Raw genomic sequence first — 24,177 nt, 5'->3', positions numbered from 1 at the left:
ATGCGGATAATTGAGCGTGAAGTTTTGGGTACAAATATGCTGGATGCTGCATGTAGATGAAGGAAAGCCCAGCCAATGAGGTAACCGGGTTTTCAGGAAGGTTAGAGATGTAGAAGAGCTGCAGAGGGCAGACCTGATTTTAGAATTTACTTCATTCATTTATTAAATATTGTATCCAGCCTTTTCTCCTAATGCAGCCTAGGGCACGAGACATAAAACAATAAAAAGAAACTCTTAAAACAACTCAGTTGCAGAGGCAGGCTGGGGGAGATCTCTGCTGAAAAGGCTTGTTTGAAGAGGAAAGTCGTCAATAGGCACCAAAAGACGATCGTCTAATATTCAAGAAGAAGGATGGGTGATGCAACACTAAAGGGTCAATTCCTGCGTTGTATGGAATGACCCTCCTGATAAGATGATATCCGCAAGAGGCCCTCACCCACAGAGCACAGGGGAAGACTTGATATATCCTGGCCCTGGGCTGTAAAGTGGTACCTCTGGTTGCAGACACGATCCGTTCTGGGGTGCCATTTGCACCCCGAAAAGTCCGCAACCAGAGTGGTGCTTCTGCGCACGCGTGAAGTGCGCAGAATGCTTCTGCACATGCATGTGCGGCGAAACCTGGAAGTAAACACTTCCGGGTTTGCCGAGTTCGCAAGCTGAAAAGACGCAACTTGAAGCGGACGCAACATGAGATATGACTGTATAGGGCTTTACACAGATGCAGAAAGTTGTTTTCAATAAGCAAAACAGAAACATTGTCAGCTAATTCCACCCCCATCCACCCTCCCACCCCCATCTACCTCGTTTTCCCTCTTTCTTCTTAGTGTCTTAACAAATGAAACTGATTTGCAAAAATGATACATGTAAAAATATGAGAGACACTGCACACACCTTTGTAATTCAAGAAATCTTTAATAAAAAATACTTTTTTAAAAAAAAGGGAGCTCTCTGTATTCCCACTTTATATTTTAACACAAAACCAGTGCCTCTAAAGAGGAAGGCATGGTGTGTTTTGCGCCCTCGGCGCTCCTTCCATCTTCCTGAGGATTGTTCCACACTCACTTGTCCCACAAGTGCAGCTGCCTTGAGAGATATTTCTGCACAAATGCTGTACGATGGGACTTGTTTTGCTAAAGGGATCCAACCAGGTGCTGCACACAATTATAACCTTTTCTTTATGGCCTTCTTGTGAGCTTCTCTAAGACTTGTTGCTCATTGAAACAGAATGCCGGGATGGGTGGGCCTCACTCTGATCCAGCAAGGCGATTTCAATTTTCATTAATGAATACCTTTTATAAACCTCTCTCCCAGTGACCAAGGACAATCCTGAGTTGCCCACGCCTAGAAAATGTTCACAGCCTGCATCTGTTCTCATCGGACGGGAAGCTTTAGGTCTGCCCCTTTTACCAAAAAATCAAGTGGTATCTGAGAGAGGAAAAGTCCACTTGAAGGAAGGGCCATTTCAAGGCTAGCTATTCCATATTTTGTTTTCAAGGCTGCCCAAGTACTGTGGTCTCAACTCCTCCATCCTAGAATCATAGAATCATAGAGTTGGAAGAGACCACAAGGGCCATCCAGTCCAACCCCCTGCCAAGCAGGAAACACCATCAAAGCATTCCTGACAGATGGCTGCCAAGCCTCTGCTTAAAGACCTCCAAAGAAGGAGACTCCACCACACTTCTTGGCAGCAAATTCCACTGTTGAACAGCTCTTACTGTCAGGAAGTTCTTCTGATTGCCTGATTGCCTTCAGACCACTGTGCAACCAAGTAGCTATAGATGAAGCTAAGACTGTTCCTCCCATTCTCCCACTGCCCTATGGACCACTTAAAATTTTTTGGTGGCCTTGGTGGACCGCTTAATGATTTTCCTGCCTGTTGTAGCAATTGTCATGCTCTGTGCCAGATGCTGCTTGCCTTTTTAAATTGCATTTTTATTGGAATAAAGTACAGCATAAGAAATAAAAGAAGCAATAAAAATACAGCTAAAAAAACCAATATAAATACTCAATGTGATAGATGTGCCATCTCCCGTCTTTAGCTGCAAATCTGAGGACCACAACTTGGGAGCCCCCTGAACTGAGAGATCAAACAAAGGGGACCAGAAAAAGAAAAATCACTATATTCTGACTCCCAGGTATCGGAGATGTGGAACCAATCCTCCTAGTCTCAAGTAGCCAACAGCCACAATCATAAGCCATTGAGGAAGCATCAGCTATTTGTCTTGCGTTTACAGGACCATTTTAATAACCAAATCCCCTTATATTACGCCTGCCTGAATCCCTTCCATGGGGCTGTTTGATTTCCTCTGACTAGGAGAAATAAAAAAAAATCATTTTCTCTTAATAAAAGAGTGACTTGTTTGACTCTAGAGATTCTGGTCTGTCCCGTGTATATAAACTTCTGAGCAGAAAATGGCCTGAAGACGAAGCCCAGGGCACAAGGTCCTTATACATCAACCTTGTTTTAGAGAGGGAGAGCAACGTACCACCAGGGGAAGGGCCCTAGCGATGTGTTAGGTTTATTCATCCCCATCAAAATTTCACATTACGGGTTTTATGGGACTCTAGCGGAATGGCAAACTTTTCTACTTGACAACCAAATTGCACTACTCCACAGATGATAAAACTCAAGGAAACATATCCAACCTATCAGGAATAATTGGCATTCCCCCCCCCCCCCATCTGAAAACAAAACCGCAGAACATGCCCCCCCCCCAATGCACATTCTGCATAAAAGTTCTTTAAAAAAATTAAAAAGCACTTATAAGTCACTTTGGAGGGGCTAAATAACTACACTTCTGGGCTCTCTTTCATTTTAGCTGCAGGGCACCCTAGGAGATAGTAAAAAATATATTACACTTCAAAAACACCCAGGGAAGGAGCCCTAACGTTTAAAATGTGAGCACATTTACTTCACGGTGTTTGAGAGGAGGGAAAAGGGGGGGGGGAGTCAGAAGCAATCTGTGGCACAGTGAATAAGAGGCCGATTCCCCCGGAGCTGCGAGCATTTCCATTCGCCGCCTTGCCTTTAAAAGCCAGCTTCAAGTAACCCGTGCCCACAAAATTGCAGAGGAATTATCCTGAATTACAGACCTCAGACTGTTAAAAAGTGCAGTTGGTGATCAGCAGTGACCCTTACGACGACAAGGGCCAATACAGATGAAGAAAGTCTGGCGGCTGTTCAGTTTTGAGGTTTCAGAATAGAAATTGAGGGCGGGGTGGGGGTGGGGAGAGAGAAGAGAAGAAGAGAAGCCGGTTTAGGAGATGTCTTTTGAATGACTAGACTTCGTATGAAAATGCTTTATTCCTAGCTGGATGAATTGCATGTGGCAATGCAATTTTGTTTTAAGTCGTTACCTCAGAGGTTTTAATTTTGGTCTCCATAGCTGAGAATTGACACGCGATCCATCATGCCGAGTTTCTCTTACCCTTCCGGTTTGTACTTCTTGGCAGCTTCACCAAGCAGTGCAGCTCCAGAAAAGTCCCTCACCTTTGTCCCCTCACCCACCCGCCCACTCTGCCCTTCCCTGTTTCTGTAATGTGGCTATAAATGAATTATTCCTGATGCTTTCTCTAATCGACAGTAATAACACCCAGCACAGCAAAGAGGCGCAACTTCAGAAGCGTATTGGGTCTAATGGAATTAAGGTAAATGACACAAATAGTGGTTATTTTCCCTTCTTTTTTTGAAGGCTTCTGACAAATGCAACTATTCATTACTTTGAAGAACAGAGAGATTTTTCTGTAGGGCAAAAAAAAAAAAAAAAAAACACCAAAGTACCTCCAACAAATGAGATTTAAGAAACAATATTTCTCATTTCCCGCTGAGTAGATTTATTTTCCAGCATCTCCATACTCCCCCAGCCACTTCATGATACTGTTAATTAAGGGAGGAGAAGGAAGAAGAGTTTACATAACGGAGTCACCACTTCTAAGGACTTCGGAAAGATCAAAAGGACGAAAAGAGCGAAATCTTCCCTTAGGAAGGCTTCTGACCCACATTCAGGTCAGAGTAGGAGCGTTCCGCAGCTGCGTGTAATGTGTTTTGCCAAAGAACATTCCAATCCTCGCCCCCTCAAATGCAATTTATAAAGGGTTCTTTCGAAAGCAGAGAGGTTTTTAACTCGGGCCAACCAGAAAAGAAACGGCTGTTTAAAGTGCACCCCTTAAATGGGTGACCATCTGCTACCAGGCCCAGTTCATGGTTCTCATATTAATTGGCAAGAGCCCCCCCAAAAAACTTGGTCTGGGATACCTTAAAGGTAAAGGTAAAGGGACCCCTGACCATTAGGTCCAGTCGTGACCGACTCTGGGGTTGCACGCTCATCTCGCATTATTGGCCGAGGGAGCCGGCGTATAGCTTCCAGGTCATGTGGCCAGCATGACAAAGCTGCTTCCGGCAATCACACATGGAAACGCTGTTTACCTTCCCGCTGTAGCGGTTCCTATTTATCTACTTGCATTTTGACGTGCTTTCGAACTGCTAGGTTGGCAAGAGCTGGGACCAAGCAACGGGAGCTCACCCCGTCACAGGGATTCGAACCGCCGACCTTCTGATCAGCTAGCCCTAGGCTCAGTGGTTTAACCACAGTGCCACCTGGGTCCCTTTTTTAAAGGTAAAGGTAAAGGGACCCCTGACCATTAGGTCCAGTCGTGATTAATTGGCAAGAGCCCCCCCCAAAAAAAACTTGGTCTGGGATACCTTAAGGCAGGCATCCCCAAACTTCGGCCCTCCAGATGTTTTGGACTACAATTCCCATCTTCCCCAACCACTGGTCCTGTTAGCTAGGGATCATGGGAGTTGTAGGCCAAAACATCTGGAGGGCAGCAGTTTGGGGATGCCTGCCTTAAGGAGCATCTAATACAGGCATAGGCAACCTTGGCTCTCCAGATGTTTTGGAACTACAACTGCCATGATCCCTAGCTAACAGTGGTCAGGGATCATGGGAGTTGTAGTTCCAAAACATCTGGAGAGCCAAGGTTGCCTATTCCTGATCTAATACAGTGTTTCCCAACCAGTGTGCCTCCAGATTTTTTGGGACTACAACTCCCATCATCCCTAGCTAGCAAGACCAGTGGTCAGGAATGATGGGAGTTGTAGTCCCAAAACATCTGGAGGCACACTGGTTGGGAAACACTGATCTAATACATTGTATCTCTGCCCAATCTCGGACGTATTCAGAGGTCCTCCATGGTTCAGATAAAGGTCTCGTGTCCATCAGGAGTCATGCATTCAGTATTATGGGTCCAATTCTGTGGGATTTTCTCTCATTTGACAACAGACCCCCTCCCTGTTGAACTTCCAGCACTTCACAGAATCATAGAACTGTAGAGTTGGAAGGGACCATGAGGGTCATCTAGACCAACCCCCTGCAATGCAGGAATCTTTTTGCTCAGTGTGAGGCTTGGACCCATGGCCCTAAGATAAAGAGCAGGCTTCCTCAACCTCGGCCCTCCATATGTTTTGAGACTACAATTCCCACCATCCCTGACCACTGGTCCTGCTAGCTAGGGATCATGGGAGTTGTAGGCCAAAAACATCTGGAGGGCCGAGGTTGAGGAAGTCTGATCAAGAGTCTCATGCTCTACCAACAGAGCCATCTATTGGCTTGGAACAGGGCCTCTAATTGACACTTGAAGAGATAATTGCTTGATGTGTACCGAGCCAATAGTAACAGTATGGCAGACTTTCATGGCCAAAGGAATATCTTCTAGACCAGCAGAAGGCAACCTAAGGCCCGGGGGCCGGATGTGGCCCAATCGCCTTCTCAATCCGGCCCGTGGACAGTCCAGAAATCAACATGTTTTTACATGAGTAGAATGTGTCCTTTTATTTAAAATGCACCTCTGGGTTATTTGTGGGGCATAGGAATTTGTTCATTGTTATTTTTTCAAAATATAGTCTGGCCCACCACATGGTCTGAGGGACGGTGGACCGGCCCACAGCTGAAAAAGGTTGCTGACCCCTGTTCTAGATAGTAGGAGGAGGAAGGAAAAAACTGTGAGGGTCACTAATGCCAGATATCAGAGAAACATCCTGGCTATGTTCATTCATTCATGGTTACTATGGAAACAACAAAGATCTCCAAGTCCTTATAGGTCATGGTGTCAGGTTAAAGGCTATAATTAGGATGCTGTAAAGTGAAACGCCACCCCAAGACCAGCTAGCACATTTGGGCTTGGTGTGATATATAGACTAAATGGCACAGACTCCTCCAAACCAATTCACAATCATAAACAGAGAATCCAGAGATAGCCATACAAATACTGTATCATGAAACTAGAATCATTCTGGCAGGGCTTGTGGTAGAACGAAAAGGTGGCATTTCCCGAGCTCCATGCAGATGAATCATTTGGGCCAAGCATCTCCCCACCCCTTACTCATGGATCTAATAAATTAGAAGTAACTTGATCTCCCCTCCAGTTCACAGCTCCCTTAAGACGAGAGTCAATTAAGCCCTAATTGTTTCTGGTTTCACTGAGCCATTTTTAAAGCCCTGCTTTAATATGGTTGCTCTTAATAGACCACATCTCCACGTTGCATTTTTTTTTCTGTTAGTGGTTTGGATTCCATTACTTTATTGTATGCATAAGAGGCACCCATTGAATGTGGGAGATTTAGGTTCACGTTTCCATTCAGCAACAAACTTCACTGGGTAACTAGGGCAAGTCATTATTTATCCACCCAAATGTCCAAAAAACCAAGTCCTCTTCAGATGTTTGGGGCGAGGGAGTTATGTATAGTCAATAATGTTTGGGGTGGGGGAGAAGAGATAGATATAGATAGATAGATAAATAGATAAATAGATAGATAATGAAAGATAGATAGATTAGATAGATAGATAGATAGATGATAGATAGATAGATAGATAGATAGATATAGATGATAGATATAATTTATGCTACAGATTGGGAAATGTATGAAGTCCAAGACGATGCCAGTTTGATTAACAAGCAAAGCCAGGAAAGCTAATAGAGGCAAGAAGACCTATATCTGAAAATGGAAGTCTTTGTCAAACGAGGAGGGGGCGGGAGGAAAAATGGAACAAAGCTTCTTGTCATCCGTAGTGTTTTGGTTATTCTAAACTTGTTTCTTCTTTTGGGAAGAGACTTGGGCATATCTTGTTCCTTCAACTGACCAGCCAACATTCCTGCTGACTTAGCACAGTTCATTTTGCTGACTCACAACTTGCTAGGCCATAATCCCTCTGCCTACCACTGCTGCCAACCTTTTATGGAATCACCAAACCCACCAGGAGGCCTGGTTCTCGTTATTTCCATATCAAGGACCCCAGAATGTGGCTCCAGATCCAGGTTCAGGTGATCTCTGAAGCCCAGACATCCAAGTCCAAACTGCAGACTTTAATTTCACAAGAACTGCTCTGGCAAGTGTTCGAGATCTCAGGATGTTCTCATGCGACTACAAGAGCCCTTTTGTACTCTATTATCCACCACATGGAACAGTCTAAAAGTACTGTGAGATCCAGTCCTTAGAAAACAGATTTAACAGTAGGGATAGTAGAGAATTCTACTCTAAGTGGACAAGGGAGGAGAAATTGCTGCAGCTTATGTGTGCATGTGTGGTCATGAACAGAAATCTGATAAGTGCTTTTTTTGTTGTTTTAGCCCACAAACAATAAGCAACTGAAGACCTAATCTTTCTGATGTTTCCTTTGCATTGAACTGAATGATGAGACATTACATAATTCATTATCTCAGTGGTTACATAATTAATTAGGTTAAATTTGATCACAATGGACAGAAAGATGAATAATGAAATTTTTGGTGGAAGCTGAACTGCAATGGAATGGAAATGGTGCCGACTGCAAAGAGTACAAGAGAGAATGAAAATTGCTACCTTCTTACGTCCCTAAGCAACACGAAGCAGCACTGATCCAGACTTGATACACTGTATTTTGACAATTATGCCTTCTGCTAGTCAAAAAAGGAATACACATACACTAGGAAGTGGTGCTCTTCTGCCTTGGGTCTCCAGATGTTGTTGGACTACAAAACCTATCATCCCTAGTTAGCTTAGCCAGGGATGATGGGGGTTGTAGTCCAACACCATCTGGGAACCCAAAGTTGAAAAATACTGCTAGGAAGAAAAGAGAGAGATGGCAGCCATTACATAGCAAGCACACAGCAAAGTCAGACTCAACCTTTTTAACCTAGTGACTTTTTGGATCACCAGCTAAGGAAACGTGGGGAAATGGCCTGTGCTGGACAGGGTTTTATACATATCTGCTGTAGGAAATGATGCTGCATGCATGTTCAGGTGATATATGAATTTATAATAGGAAACTTGATTTAGATCAATCCACTTTGAAACATCGGGCCTTAGCATGATTTTGAAAACAAAGAGTTTCCCTTAAGCGACATTGCCAACAAATCCATTTCCATGGACATCAGTAAGGACATCTATGTAAGAAGTAGTAGAATCATAGAATCGTAGAGTTGGAAGAGACCACAAAGGCCATCCTGTCCAACCCCCTGCTGAGCAGGAATCACCATCAAAGCATTCTTGACATATGCCTCTCAAGCCTCTGCTTAAAGACCTCCAAAGAAGGAGACTCCACCACACTCCTTGGCAGCAAATTCCACTGCCGAACAGCTCTTACTGTCAGGAAGTTCTTCCTAATGTTTAGGTGGAATCTTCTTTCTTGTAGTTTGAATCCATTGCTCCGTGTCCGCTTCTCTGGAGCAGCAGAAACCAACCTTTCTCCCTCCTCTATATGACATCCTTTTATATATTTGAACATGGCTATCATATCACCCCTTAACCTTCTCTTCTCCAGGCTAAACATACCCAGCTCCCTAAGCCGTTCCTCATAAGGCATCGTTTCCAGGCCTTTGACCATTTTGGTTGCCCTCTTCTGGACACGTTCCAGCTTGTCAGTATCCTTCTTGAACTGTGGTGCCCAGAACTGAACACAGTACTCCAGGTGGGGTCTGACCAGAGCAGAGTAGTAATGGAGAAGTAATGCAATTCTGTTTTCATTTAAAGGCAAACCCACCTGACCTACATTTTTCAAAACAATGGGTGGACCAAAACACAGCAATCCTCCAAAATTTGTCCTTCTCTGAATCTTGCAATGCAGTTCTCCAGCCAAGTAGTGGGCATGGAAATGCATGTATTACTGAAAATAAACTACAAAAAAGGCATTCTAGTGGAGAACATGCTTTGCAGAAATGAGGAACAATTGCATACAAATACGTGTCCGTTCAGAGAAATTAAAATGCTGATGAATTTTCACAAGAATAAATAAACCAAACACTGATGTAGAATTTTAGAGAACTGAATATGGGAAAACTGAGAAAGAGAGAGAACTGAAATTGACAGATTCTCCTATGCCTAGAAAGAAGTCTCAACCTTTTGAGGAAAAGAGAGACTCTAAGCAAAAAGCCTGTATCACAAGCCCTTCTTCTCAACAATGTCCCCTGCTGATGCTAAAAAAAACAAAGGAACAAACTCACCTTCTCGGTGAAAATTAAACATGAGTCCCAGAAACTGCCAACATGAGACAGAATTATTTTGTTCTGTTGTATTATTGAAAAATAAACAAACATTTATACAAGATGGAAATTTAGCAAGAAACATAATCCCAAGACTTCCCAAAGAGCCATTATTGTACCTGTGGGCAGGAATGAAGCACCTTTTGTGAAGATGAAAAGAAGAGGAAAAACAACTTCCCGGAGAAGAAAGTGATTGCATCTTCAGTCACAATTGGTTATTGTAAAAATCTTTATTAACCTAAGTGCATATAAAAATTGTGAATTCTTAATACAAAGCAGTATTTGACTTTTAAATTTCATTTTAAGCTTACCCCATTCACTAGGAATGTGATTACAGAGTAAATTAAAAAGTAATCACATGTGAATTACATTTCCTCATGAATGTAATGACTTCAGGAGACTGATTAATGTTAAGCAGTGTCTGTCCTACCTCATGCATACCTTCCCAGGTGAGATGAGTAAGATAGCTGGCGTGCACTGATTTAATTTCCTTTTGCCGGTGAAGAGCTGTATGGATACAATATTACACACACACACATACTAGAGAGGAGGAGAGTGAGGGGGAGATTTTGTCCATTGAAGGCACCAACAACAAGATGGAAGCTGGTACCCCACTTACAGAACTAATGAGGATCACCTTTGTGGTCTTTTCCTTGTTGAGTGAAGACTTTCTGTGTTTACTCAGGCATTTCGTTTGGGTCTCTCTGTTTTGTTTTGTTTTGTGTTGTTTTAATCTGTATTTATATTCTTGGGGGTGTTGCTTTCGTTGCATCTATTTCATTTTGATATTACGGGTTTAAAAAATGTTGGCATCGTTTTTTTTACTGTAAGTGGCCCAGATAACTTTTGTGTTGTGGCACAGAAAACAAAGCCCATCCACAAATAAACAAACTGTTAGCAGTTCTGGGCATTTGGCTATGAGCCAGACTCTGGGGGAAGTTGTGCATCTTATTTACTGGACAAATCCTTCAGCTTTAGAGAGGCCTAGCCTTTAGGTTATTCAAAGCATGTGAGCGTCAGGAAAAATCACATGCATTGATATGGAGGAGGAAACCTTATTTAAGATCTCTAAACACACTTGCTTCAGAGTCAGCCCTGTTGAACTCAAGGGGGTTTACCTCTGATGACACATGCTTAGGAATGTGCTACAGCAGGCATCCCCAAACTGCGGCCCTCCAGATGTTTTGGCCTACAACTCCCATGATCCCTAGCTAGCAGGACCAGTGGTCAGGGAAGATGGGAATTGTAGTCCAAAACATCTGGAGGGCCGAAGTTTGGGGGTGCCTATGCTACAGGCATCAGGTAAGAGTCCCACCTGAAACCAAACTATAGTGCTACCTGGAGATTATTTGGTGTGCAAAACTACAGACTGAAACTTTATTATGTTCAATATTTTGATGCTTAACCTGGCTGAACCCAAGAGGCTGAAGTATGGGAAAAATTACAAAAGACTTGAACAGGGGCATAGAAAGATGTCTTACACTGCATCAGACCATTGGTCTATCAAGCTCAGTATTGTCGAAAGCAACTGGCAGTGGCTCTCCAGGGCTTCAGTGCAGGGTTCTCTCCAAGACCCACCTGGATATGCTATTAGGGATTGAACCTGAGACCTTCTGCATGTAAAGGAGATGCACTACCACGGAGCCAAAAAATATTGGGACAATAAAAGACTGCTGCTAAAATAATGTGGCAGCACTTATGCTTCATACTCATCTTTCCCACGTTTTGTTGTTGTTTAATCATTTAGTGTCTGACTCTTCATGACCCCATGGACCAGAGCATGCCAGGCACTCCTGTCTTCCACTGGCTCCCGCAGTTTGGTCAGACTCATGTTCGTAGGTTCGAGAACACTGTCCAACCATCTCATCCTCTGTCGTCCCCTTCTCCTTGTGCCCTCCATCTTTCCCAGCATCAGGGTCTTTTCCAGGGCGTCTTCTCTTCTCATGAGGTGGCCAAAGTATTGGAGCCTCAGCTTCACGATCTGTCCTTCCAGTGAGCTTTCAGGGCTGATTTCCTTCAGGATGGATAGGTTTGATCTTCTTGCAGTCCATGGGACTCTCAAGAGTCTCCTCCAGCACCATAATTCAAAAGCATCAATTCTTTGGCGATCAGCCGTCTTAATGGTGCAGCTCTTTATGTTTACTGCAAGCAAATAGCCCCCTAAGTCACAAAAAAGTGATATCTCACACAAGAAATACCCACGTCCCTTTTTCTCAGTCACCCTACACTCTCAACCCTGTTGTCATACCATGTCCTCTTTCAGAAAGGTCACACGTACGAACAACTTCCAACCCTCATGCTGACCCCTCCCTGTGGGGGCTGGTCTTTCTTCTGCCCTGAGGCCTCCTTACCAACAGGGAAGTTTTAGAGCTGAAGCTCTCCAGCTATTTTGGTATTAATTAATGGATAAATGATTAAAGAGATGACATATAACCACCATGAAAGTAAATATGTCCTATTGTTCCCCGCAAACAAATCAGAATGAATGTCAAGTCTCCTGGAAGAGCCCTTAGAAAGTATCGAGGAGAGAAGAGAAGGGTCTGAGAGATAGAAGCGACAGACCTACATAGGAGCAAATGTAATTATATAAATAGAAGTTTCTTAATTTTTCATCTCAGCCCCTTTGTGCCTTGGTGTGTCTTCTGAAGCAGTTCAGCTTCAGTGCATTTTTAGTGCACTGCCAGTGTCCACCAATGAAGGTTGGGTTGGTCATCAGATAGTACCGGCCTGGCTCCAGGGACAAGGTTTCAACTCTTTCCACTCAGCCCATGAATGAGCACAGTCATACCTCGGTTTAAATACGCCCTGGTTTGAGTATTTTCAGTTTAAGTACTCCACGGACCCGTCTGGAACGGATTAATCCACTTTCCATTACTTTCAATGGGAAAGTTCGCTTCAGGTTAAGTACGCTTCAGGTTAAATACAGACTTCTAGAACCGATTACACTCATACCTCGGGTTAAGTACGCTTCAGGTTGAGTACTCCACAGACCATCTGGAATGGATTAATCCACTTTCCATTACTTTCAATGGAAAAGTTCGCTTCAGGTTAAGTACGCTTCAGGTTAAGTACAGACTTCCGGAACCAATTGTGTTTGTAAACCGAGGTACCACTGTACACAGAAGAAGGCCATTTGAATCTACGCAGGGTGATGCATTTCATACAGCAGATCCTGCCCTCCTCCACATGCCCAAGTTGATTACAGGCTCTTTTTAAAGAACTCAAGAAAAGTACCTATAAAAGGCACCGAGGGGGGGAATGATGTCCTGGCTAAGCTAGCATTCTCTCCACCTTAAATAATGCAGCCACAAAATTAATTGGCACTAATTCACTCGTTCACAGTTGTACCCGAGATGTTGCTCATAAACAGCAGCCACGGTTCCCTGATTGCAGATATGTAATTAATTCAAGAAAAGGCTGCTATAAAATAACAATCCAATGCAGTCTCAGCAGGTGTCAGTGTGGCAAGGAGAACAGATCACAGTAGGAATGCACTGCGTTCTGACAATACCCTGGGCTTTGCAAATACAGCTACGGAGCAGGGAGTGGGGGGCGGGGAGAAGAGATTAGGGGGGGGAGGATGAAATGCTCTGTGAGGTAATTACAAGGCCACATAGGCTGGTGTGGCTGCATTGATTTCATGGAAATTGCACAAACCCAAATGTTCAGGTGAACTGACCGTTCTTTCACCTATTTACACAGGCTGTAATTCAGCCAGTAATGGGGCACGTGAATCTAACACTCTGATATAAATGGAAGGAATTAGTATTAAAAAACCACAGGGATTCATTATGATTCTTACTTGAAAGAAGAAACACCAGGTTTTCTGACTTTATGGGTTACTTCATATGAACTCTTGGTGATGAGTGTTAGAGAAGCCATTCCAATGCTTGGACTAATCTCAGTGCCGGATTTACGTATCAGCTAAACAAGCTATATTTTAGGGCTCCACTCTCTTGGGGGCCCCCAAAAAATTTAAAGGGAAAAAAACCTGAATGTACATTTCCAAAAATAAGATTAAAAAAAAAAAAAACTACAGCGGCAGTGTTTTGTGTTGTGTAGGCTCCTATGATGTAAGTATGATGTAAGCCTGCTCCCTAAAATATCACTGGTTTGCTCATTTCTAGATATAGGGTGCCTACATTCTGCATGGACTGGTTGCAGGGCAACATGTGCAACTGGCTTTAGATACCTATTAGGTCCATAAATTACCATATAGCATACATTCAATACAGAAAACAGCGACAGTTAGTTGTTGACAAAGGACGTATACCTTCAGTAGCTTAGGGCCTCATCAAACCTCCATCTGGCCCTGACTAATCTGCACAGGTCTGGCAGTTGTGGCACATTCCCGGGGGCTCTGATGCTCACACAGAGCTCCACACAAGCAGGAGCCTTTTATGAGCGCTCCGTGAGGGTGACCCTGCTGAGCAAACAAAACACTGAGGACAACACTTGTGCCCCTGCTGGAGCAGAGTTCTGCAGATCACATGGCAGATTATTATTACTATTATTATTATTAATTTATTTATTTATTATTTATACCCCGCCCATCTGGCTGGGTTTCCCCAGCCACCTGGGCGGCTTCCAAAAGAAATATTAAAATACAATAATTTCTTAAACAGTAAAAGCTTCCCTAAACAGGGTTGCCTTCAGATGTCCTCTAAAGGTCTGGTACAGTGGTCCCTCGACTTACGAATTACTCGACATCCGTAGGTTCCGACTTATGCACGGGACAAATGGCCACACACTTACAAATTTTTCTACATCCGAACAGAAACCGTTGGCGGCTTTCAATGTGGTTTCCTCGACTAACAAATTTTTACATGCAGTTTTTTCAACTTACAAATTTTTCCGAATATTTTTTTCCCCTATGGGAAACCGCGTTCCGACTTCCGAACTTTTCGACCTACGAATGTGCATTCGGAACGGATTAAGTTCGTAAGTCGAGGGGCCACTGTAGTTGTTTTTGTCTTTGACATCTGGCTCCCAGCTGATGGAAGCCATAGGAGGGGAGAGTGATCTTGTGCTTGGGCTTCCCAAGAGAATCTGGGTGGCCACAGTGAGAACAGAATGCTGGGCTAGATGGGCCTTTGGCCTCACCCAGCAGGCTCTTCTTATAAGTTTGATTGACCAACTGGCGACTGAATCATCTTTCTCCAGGGGATACTTCTTAAGAAACACAGGTGAATATTAATTTTTTTATTACCTTTCAAACCAAAATGAAAGGCATTGCTCAACCCCCTAAGAGATCTACTACAATCCTATTGGAAATGCCAAGCCAAACTATACTTTGCCACTAATGGAGATGAAAAGAGGCACCAACTATTGCAGCACTACATCTGGTTTTCTTTGGAAGGGAATAAGTAGATTCGTTTTAATAAGGCGGTGCATTATTCTGTGTTGCTCAATGTATCTGTTAGATGAGATTTCTGGCATCCATCCCTACAGAACTGTGTGCAGAGATGCATGGTTGCATCTGTTACTGCTATGCGCTCAACAGACAAAGGCAGGTTTTTGCCACACGTTCCAGTGCCATAATTGGAAGCGTACTGCCAATATTCAGCATACAAGGCTGTACCAGGATAACTGGATCTAAGGCGTCCAGGACAGCCTTTCAATACTCTCAAGGTAGGTGCCCCAAAATGATTCTTCTTCCATTTCCGAGCCAGCTCTGGCTGACAGCACATCTGGTGAACATGCTTGTTGCTGGCACAGAAGCATCGCCTCATAAGGCTGTATAGGTGTGCCTTCCTAGGTTGGTTGCCAATACAAGCACGGCACAACAGCTTTTGATGCTGCACTGGCTCGGCAGCCGGCCTGCCACATTCCAAAAAGACACATTCGCCAATGGAGTAACTCACGGGGTGGGGCTGTTAAAGAATAGCATCTACAAGAGAGGGCCTTCCCATCTTGATGGCGCTTTTAACTCGAGCAAATGCAAGATTGCACGCTCTCCGTTGCAATGCAGATCTGAGATAGATATGGCAGGCAATTCTTGTGCTCAGATGAATTTTATCAGCCATAAAGAAATACAGCTACCCTTTCTAAATCACCACCATAAAACTCCGGAATGCAGGTTGGGGGAAAGAGATGTGCATCTGACAGACACTGTTAAAAATAAAAATACAAAATGCACATTTAAGAAAACCGTCCTTGGCAGAAAAGACGAAAACCTTTTCAAGAGCTTTGCTGAATGGCTTTCCAATTTTTCTCCCTAGTAATTATGTGTTAAGTATTTCTAGACACATTATATTCAAGTGAGGGGTGGGGGGGAAATTGTGCATCAATGCTCCTACATTTATAACTTAAGAATATGTCAAATAGAGTATTAATGGAGTACACAGTTGTTGCTTTTTTATTTTCTTATAGTGTTCTTCAAGATGCAGCATACAAAAATATCGGGAGGTAAGAACAGATTAATGACATTAATAATTTCCCTAGCAGGCAGCTGCAAGTTCACCATCTCATGGAGGCCCACCTATTAGGAAGTGGAGCCTGTCAATCAAGTCAGTGGATGGCAAAGCCCCTAATAAAAGCCAAAAGCCCCACACCCGACTTCCCTTGGTTTTGCCATATTATGCAACCCTGAGCCTTTGAGTGGGACTATGCTAAGAAAAATCACAGCAATGAACCATATGTGCAGCGATGGGTGATATGATAGGGAGGGGAAGCAGGCACATGCTATAAAGCAGTGGTGCTGGGCTCCTATAATTGCTGCCCATTTGCCTGTGGGCTGGGGCTTATAGGAGTTGGAGTCTTACAACCGCTGGAGGGGCAGAGGTCCCCCCCCCACATCTGCTATGAAGGAAGATTAGCAAATTCTATAGAAATAGGAGAAATAGAGAAGTGGGATATATGACAATGCCTGATGTTGCTGAAGCTAAGTAGATACAACCACTGCCTGGATGTAAGACCCCTCCCTGAGAATGGAAGAATGGCTGGAAGGTGGATCCCTTCCATTCTTCCTTTGCCTCCTGCATTTCATACAAATGGTATGAATCATTTCTGCTCTGGGGAAGGACTAAGGTGCCATCTATCATCCAGCTAACGTGCCGCCCTAACATCTAAATACCATCACCTAATAGCAAAGGTTAGTATTCATCAAAGAATGCAGTTTCAAGGTCAGGCCATCAAAAAGCACCCACACTAACAATTCCACCCCATTAAATGCATATCCGTCCATCACATTTCATGCCGGTATTTCCCTCCTAAAAATAGAAGGCTAAAACAGTACCATGCAGATGCAGACCTTTTCGTTGGATCAAATACAAAGGGTAGATTTTCAGTGGGTGACCTTGTGCCAGTTAGCATGTTAGTCTTCAAAACGGCAGCCTTTTCAGCAGAACATGCAAGTCTGTTCAGTCCTGGCTGGCAAGCCCATTTTAACAGGGGGCACCTTGGGAAATGTGCATGGGCATGAGAAAGAACATTAGAAAATGGGGCAGAAGTGCTGGCATCATAATCAGGAGAACTAATTCAATATACAGCATGTCTGAATGCACCCGAAGAGTCAGATAAATTGAGGGGTGGAGTATAGAAGATTTCAGTTCCTTGATACAAAGAGGTGGAAGAAATGAGGATTCAACTGTTCAAGCCATTAAAAAACACACACACCACAAACCCCCACCTCACTCTCCTAGCTCACTACATCCTTATGTAATCTACACTACAGTGGTACCTCGGTTTATGAACACAATTGGTTCCGGAAGTCTGTTCATAAACTGAAGCGTTCATAAACTGAAGCGAACTTTTCCATTGAAAGTAATGGAAAGTGGATTAATCCGTTCCAGACGTGTCCGCGAAGTACTTAAACTGAAGCGTTCATAAAGTGAAACATGGGTGTAATTGGTTCCGGAAGTCTGTTCATAAACTGAAGCGTTCATAAACTGAAGCGAACTTTCCCATTAAAAGTAATTGAAAGTGAATTAATCCGTTCCAGATGGGTCCGCGGCGTTCATAAACCGAAAATTCATAAACCGAGGTGTTCATAAACCGAGGTTCCACTGTATATACTTTGGGTGGGGGTGGACAACGTCACAGCCTTTCTTAGAAGTATTAACAAATATGTTCACCCTACAGTCTGTCCGAGAATACAAACGGTCCCGTTAATCATGATTTCTTCTGTACCGGAGTGCAGAGTGAAAGCAAAATTGCACGTGGGGAGTTCTGATCACTGCCAAGAAATACTGTGTTAACGAGAAAGCAACCATCACTAAAGTAGGAGCACTTAGCATAGGAGCCAGCTTGCTCTGCTCCTCTCCAGGAGCCCACACAAAAAAAGGCAAGTCAGTTGCTGTAGCACCTTGGAGAGCTCCAAGTGAGCTCTGACAAGGGTTGGAATTGACCAGAGAGCTTCTGATTTTCTGCATCCAAGTTAACCTCTCCTAGGCTCCACACCTTGATCACTGCAGATGGTGACAGCAGTCACGAAATTAAAAGACGCCTGCTTCTTGGGAGAAAAGCAATGACAAACCTAGACAGCATCTTAAAAAGCAGAGACATCACCTTGCCGACAAAGGTCCGTATAGTTAAAGCTATGGTTTTCCCAGTAGTGATGTATGGAAGTGAGAGCTGGACCATAAAGAAGGCTGATCGCCGAAGAATTGATGCTTTTGAATTATGGTGCTGGAGGAGACTCTTGAGAGTCCCATGGACTGCAAGAAGATCAAACCTATCCATTCTTAAGGAAATCAGCCCTGAGTGCTCCCTGGAAGGACAGATCGTGAAGCTCAGGCTCCAATACTTTGGCCACCTCATGAGAAGAGAAGAATCCTTGGAAAAGACCCCGATGTTGGGAAAGATTGAGGGCACTAGGAGAAGGGGACGACAGAGGACAAGATGGTTGGACAGTGTTCTCGAAGCTACGAACATGAGTTTGACCAAATTGCGGGAGGCAGTGCAAGACAGGAGTGCCTGGCGTGCTATGGTCCATGGGGTCATGAAGAGTCGGACACGACTAAACGACTAAACAACAAACAACAACAACAGGCTCCACACCCTAGAGCAGGCATCCCCAAACTGCAGCCTTCCAGATGTTTTGGCCTACAACTCCCATGATCCCTAGCTAAGAGGACCAGTGGTCAGGGATGATGGGAATCGTAGTCCAAAACATCTGGAGGGACGAAGTTTGGGGGGGGATGCCTGCCCTAGAGGCTCTTAAAAGTCTGGAGGCAGGCACTTCATTTGCATCCCAATACACATAAACACCACACACCTGATGTGCTCCCTGCACCACTGAACTGGCGAGCTACTTTGAGATACAGTACTTTCAGGGGAGGACAGCTGTGAGGGACCTGGATTCTGTTCTACAGGCCCTAGTGCTGTGGTATCTGGTTCAGTGGGTTCCTGCCTTCCAGACTAAGGTTCCAGGGTACCCTGAAAAGCAGAATTAGGCTGAAAATCAGCAGTCTGGTCTGGCTCCTTTGTCGGTAATACTGTAGCCTCCAATTTAGTGCCCTGGTCACGACCAGACTCCAGGGACATGACAATAATATTGTTTGTTGTGAAAAGTAATGGGGTTCTGAATTAGAATGCCCAAATCACTCCCCTCTGATAGGAAACTCAGGTCTGAACTCTGGTGGCAGCTATGTAGCCAAAATGAAGCCACTGAGAAATCATATTGGTTCTGATTGCAGAAGTTTAGACTGTGATTAATGTTTCCTCTAGGGGCCTCAGAGGCTGGACTTCAGAGCAGGCCTGCCCAAGAACCATAAGTTTGTACAACCACCTGCCATCAGCAATCCAAGGCAGTTATGTCAGGCTTTGGAGTGGTCAGTAACACAAAGAAGTTCCTCTGTTCAGCAGCAGTCAGGGAAACATAGCAGGCTATTTCCAGGAAGCTGACAAATGCCTTTCTTTCCCCAGGCTCAACAAATCACCCTCAGGCATCAGAGGATCTCAGCAACATGGGATGGTAGTGTGAGCATGCCGTCACACATATACAGACACATCACGCAACAACCTAGAATATTTGCCCAACTCACCAGAATATGCAGGGCCAGCACTGTTTTAAAAAAATCCTTTGAAATATCTCTGGCTTCCCATATTTCAAATTTATTCATAGAAACCAATGCTCCATATTTATTTCAAGGAAATGGGAAGGAGGAGGAAACTGCAATGTGAAATATCATCACAAGAATCTGGCAGATGTGCTCTCACACCTAGCCAATGCCCCCCCCCCCAATTCTCCTGAAATGAATATGTTAATTAACTTAAATGCATGAGAGTTTAAGATTGCCTGCTGACTAATGCTCGTGTTGAGCCAAAGAACTTGTATTATTGCAAGGGCGGGGTTAAGGAGGAAGGGAAACCGTCAAGCTGGGTTAAACCAAACAGTGGGCAATCCTAACTCTTACCTACCTAAATCAGGCATGTTTAGAGCTATCGGAAACCTAACTCAGAATCCACTGCCACTGATTCCAATGTTACATATTGCCACATTTAGTACCTGAGAACCCCCTCCCCCCAATTTTGCCAGTCTTACAATTATCAAGAACATTCTGGCTTTGCTACGAAAGTCCATCAATATTTTCACTGGGGGAGCTGCTCTAAAATTTGATTCACATTTTGCTTTAGGTGGCATTTCCATGCCAACTCTTTTTATAATCTAAAATGGAACAGCTTGATGAGTAGAAGTGCAAGAAGGCATTCTATATTCTACGGGCATACAAATTAACTAGGTGTCTCTGAGCAGACTCAGAATTTTGCAAGACCAGAACCTAATGTGCTTGATTGAAGAGGAGGAGGAGGAGGAGGAGGAGGAGGAGGAGGAGGAGGAGGAGGAGGAGGAGGAGTTTGGACTTGATATCCTGCCTTTCACTCCCCTTAAGGAGTCTCAAAGTGGCTAACATTCTGCTTTCCCTTCCTCCCCCACAACAAACACTCTGTGAGGTGAGTGAGGCTGAGAGACTTCAGAGAAGTGTGACTAGCCCAAGGTCACCCAGCAGCTGCATGTGGAGGAGCGGGGAAGCGAACCCGGTTTGCCAGATTAGAAGTCCACCGCTCTTAACCACTACACTATGCTGGTTAGGATGGGACGACATCAGTAGGTTATTTATAGACTAGACCTGGCACTTTATATTGCCTGCTTCTGTTTATTTGGATGCAGGCAACATGCATACAATCAATGATAACTTAACCTGGAGCCAGAGCTCATTGTGTTGAGGTTTGAATCTGTTTTCGGTCTGAGGACGAGACCACAGACTATCTGAAATGGAATGCAAGCAGAAGTCCCTGCTTTGGCCAGGATGGAAGACCCAATGAGGCAAGAATCTGGCTATGATGCCCAGAACTCTGGGGGAAAGGCTACTTTGAATTGTTCAAGGTAAGGCGATGGAGCTAGAACTGCAGCTTTATACAGCAAAGACCAACCAGCAGCTTAGTAGAAATGGGTGGTTCAGCATAACTTTGAAAAGACTGGCTGCAGAACTACTGATATAGCAGCCTTGTTAAGACTTTCAGTTCCTGCCTTGGGCCCAAGAACCTCCTTGATGGTACCACAAACAGTGACACTGTCTTTATAATAATAATAAATAAGAATAATTTTTTATTTATACCCTGCCCATCTGACTGGGTTTCCCAGCCACTTTGGGCGGCTTCCAACAGAAAAATAAAACACAGTAATCTATTAAACGTTAAAAGCCTCCCTAAACAGGGCTGCCTTCAGATGTCTTCTAAAAGTCTGGTAGTTATTTTTCTCTTTGACATCTGATGGGAGGGCGGTCCACAGGGCAGGCGCCACTACTGAGAAGGCCCTCTGCCTAGTTCCCTGCAACTTGGCTTCTCGCAATGAGGGAACCACCAGAAGGCCCTCGGTGCTGGATCTCAGTGTCCGGGCAAACCTATGGAGGTGGAGACGCTCCTTCAGGTATACTGGATTGAGGCCATTTAGGGCTTTAAAGGTCAGCACCAACACTTTGAATTGTGCTCGGAAACGTACTGGGAACCAATGTAGATCTTTCAAGACCGGTGTTATGTGGTCTTGGCGGCTGCTCCCAGTCACCAGTCTAGCTGCCGCATTCTGGATTAGTTGTAGTTTTCGGGTCACCTTCAAAGGTAGCCCCACGTAAGCACATTGCAGTAGTCCTAGCGAGAGATAACTAGAGCATGTACCACTCTGGCGAGACAGTCTGCAGGCAAGTAGGGTCTCAGCCTGCGTACCAGATGGAGCTGATAGACAGCTGCCCTGGACACAGAGTTGTTCTGCACCTCCATGGACAGCTGTGAGTCCAAAATGACTCCCAGGCTGCGCACCTGGTCTTTCAGGGGCATAGTTACCCCATTCAGGACCAGGGAGTCCTCCACACCTGCCTGCCTCCTGTCCCCCACAAACAGTACTTCTGTCTTGTCAGGATTCAAACTCAATCTGTTAGCCGCCATCCATCCTCCAACCGCCTCCAGGCACTCACACAGGACCTTCACCGCCTTCACTGGTTCTGATTTGAAAGAGAGGTAGAGTTGGGTATCATCCGCATACTGATAAACACTCAGCCCAAACTCCCTGATGATCTCTCCCAGCGGCTGCATGTAGATGTTAAAAAGCATGGGGGAGAGGACGGAGCCCTGAGGCACCCCACAAGTGAGAGCCCAGGGTCTGAGCACTCATCCCCCACCACCACTTTCTGAACACGGCCCAGGAGGAAATAGCGGAACCACTGTATAACAGTATAACTCTTGGCAGAGAACACAAGAAGAATCCAATGCATTGTCCTGTTTTTCTCCGTGGCCAACCAAACATGTGGGGAGCCCACAAGCAGGATCTGAGTACAACAGCACTCTCCACACTTATGATTTTCCAGCAGATGGTCTTCAAGGGGTGAACTGCCTCTGTTTCTGGAGGCAGTATATAGCCATGGAGAAGACAGGCTTCTTCTCCATGAATATGATTAATCCTCATTTTATACCATCTCCATTTGTGGTCATCACTACATCTTATGGAGGTGAATTTCATAGTTTAAATATACACTGTGTGAACGAAGTCCTTCTTTTTGGCTTGTTCTGAATTTGCCTTTCTTTTCTTTCTTTTCCCTTTTTTTTGCAGCTGCCACATGCTGGGCAAACATTTTTGTTCAGCCATCCCCACCCCCACCCTACCCCGATGCACAAGGGTTCTCTAATCAATGAGACAAGGTGAAGTGGCTGCCTCAAGTGGCAGGTTCTGAGTGCTGCTCAGAGTGGATTGTCAAACACAACAATCCACCATAAAGTTCTCTTGCACAAATCTCACTGGAAAAAATAAAATAAAGGGAACTTCATTTAACTGGAGCTTCCCCGTGAGAGCTTTGTGGTGGGTTGGGCCCCAGGTTAGAATTTAGAATAGGCAAGATCTAGGCAATAATTCCCATGGATTCTAATGCATGCCTTTATTCTTTCCTGTTTCAATTAGTGGGACTTTTAAAGTGCCTAACTTGAGTTGGTGCGTGCTGTATCTGTGTCGGAGAGCCATTTGCATATTTCTGCCTCGGGCACCCAAATGTCTTGAGCTGGTCCTTCTTGGTGATGGTGCCAGAGACTTCACTGGGTAACTTTGATCCAGTTACACAATCTTTTTTATGCACTTCTTTGTTGTTTCCTTTGCCTTTTGTTTACATGCTGCGGGGGCCTTGGAGTACAAAGAACTGACTGATTTAGGTTAATACAGATCCCAGAAGCCTATGGTGAGGGGGGGGGGAATGTTGTTTCTTGAGGCACACCCTGGAAACACTTTATTAACATACACAGGAGTATTATACTGAACTGGAAAACTTCCATGAAACTCATTTATTCGCTTATCTTGCCACGAGTTCCCAACTGTATTCATAATTTTGAATACATTGTAAAATCCTAACTTGAAGCCTAAATGCCAAGGGATCAGTCTCTAAGAGCATCTATGTCTTTATTCTGCTTTCTCAAATGCACTGTGTGCAATTTGATGCTACATATAGGAGTTAAAACTCTCTCAGGCATATTTAATAGCCTGAACTATTTTATTTACTTGAAGCTTCTTCCAAGCCAACAGTCAATCTCACGAACAGTTCAGCAGAGAGACTAGGCTTGGGCAAGGGAAAGATGGCCCGCACTTCAGATAACTGCACTCTGAGGTCTGCATATCCATCAATGGAGCTTTTGACGTATTCCCCTCCTTTTGGGTGCAATAATAACACTCAAAAGAAAATTAAAATCAAGGAAGTGTGGTCTAGGGTGTCGAGCAAAAAAATCTCTGTATGCTGCACTATGAACTACCTTAGAAACTCAAGAGGAGCATCAGAGGTTGTTTGCAAAGCATCATGGGTAGGAGGCAAAAACAGGCTGGTTTTGTTTTGAAGCTGAAAGTCAAGCAATCGCTGAATGAGTTAGCATACTACAGAAAGGTAAAGGGACCCCTGACCATTAGGTCCAGTCGTGACCAACTCTGGGGTTGCGGTGCTCATCTCGCATTATTGACTGAGAGAGCCGGGATACAGCTTCCAGGTCATGTGGCCAGCATGACTAAGCCGCTTCTGGCGAACCAGAGCAATGCACAGAAACGCCGTTTACCTTCCCGCTTGGAGTGGTACCTATTTATCTACTTGCACTTTGACGTGCTTTCAAACTGCTAGGTTGGCAGGAGCTGGGACCGAGCAACGGGAGCTCACCCCATTGCGGGGATTCGAACCGCCAACCTTTTGATCGGCAAGCCCT

At 44.4% G+C, this 24,177-nt stretch overlaps 1 protein-coding gene and 1 long non-coding RNA gene across 13 annotated transcripts in view; both read right to left on the bottom strand.

The window, feature by feature from the left end:
* FHIT (fragile histidine triad diadenosine triphosphatase) overlaps positions 1 to 24,177 on the bottom strand; it is a 1,052,598-nt gene that overhangs the window by 381,240 nt on the left and 647,181 nt on the right. The window lies entirely within an intron of this gene.
* On the bottom strand, positions 6,516 to 21,656 carry LOC132591693 (uncharacterized). The gene is made up of 2 exons (XR_009557086.2): positions 18,517 to 21,656; positions 6,516 to 17,916 (listed from the first exon to the last, which is right to left on the bottom strand). It is a non-coding gene; the product is annotated as an uncharacterized LOC132591693 (long non-coding RNA).

This window comes from Zootoca vivipara, chromosome 2, assembly GCF_965207765.1.
Source record: "Zootoca vivipara chromosome 2, rZooViv2.hap1.1, whole genome shotgun sequence".
Classification (NCBI taxonomy): domain Eukaryota; kingdom Metazoa; phylum Chordata; class Lepidosauria; order Squamata; family Lacertidae; genus Zootoca; species Zootoca vivipara.
This window is presented reverse-complemented; position numbering and strand designations above follow the sequence as displayed.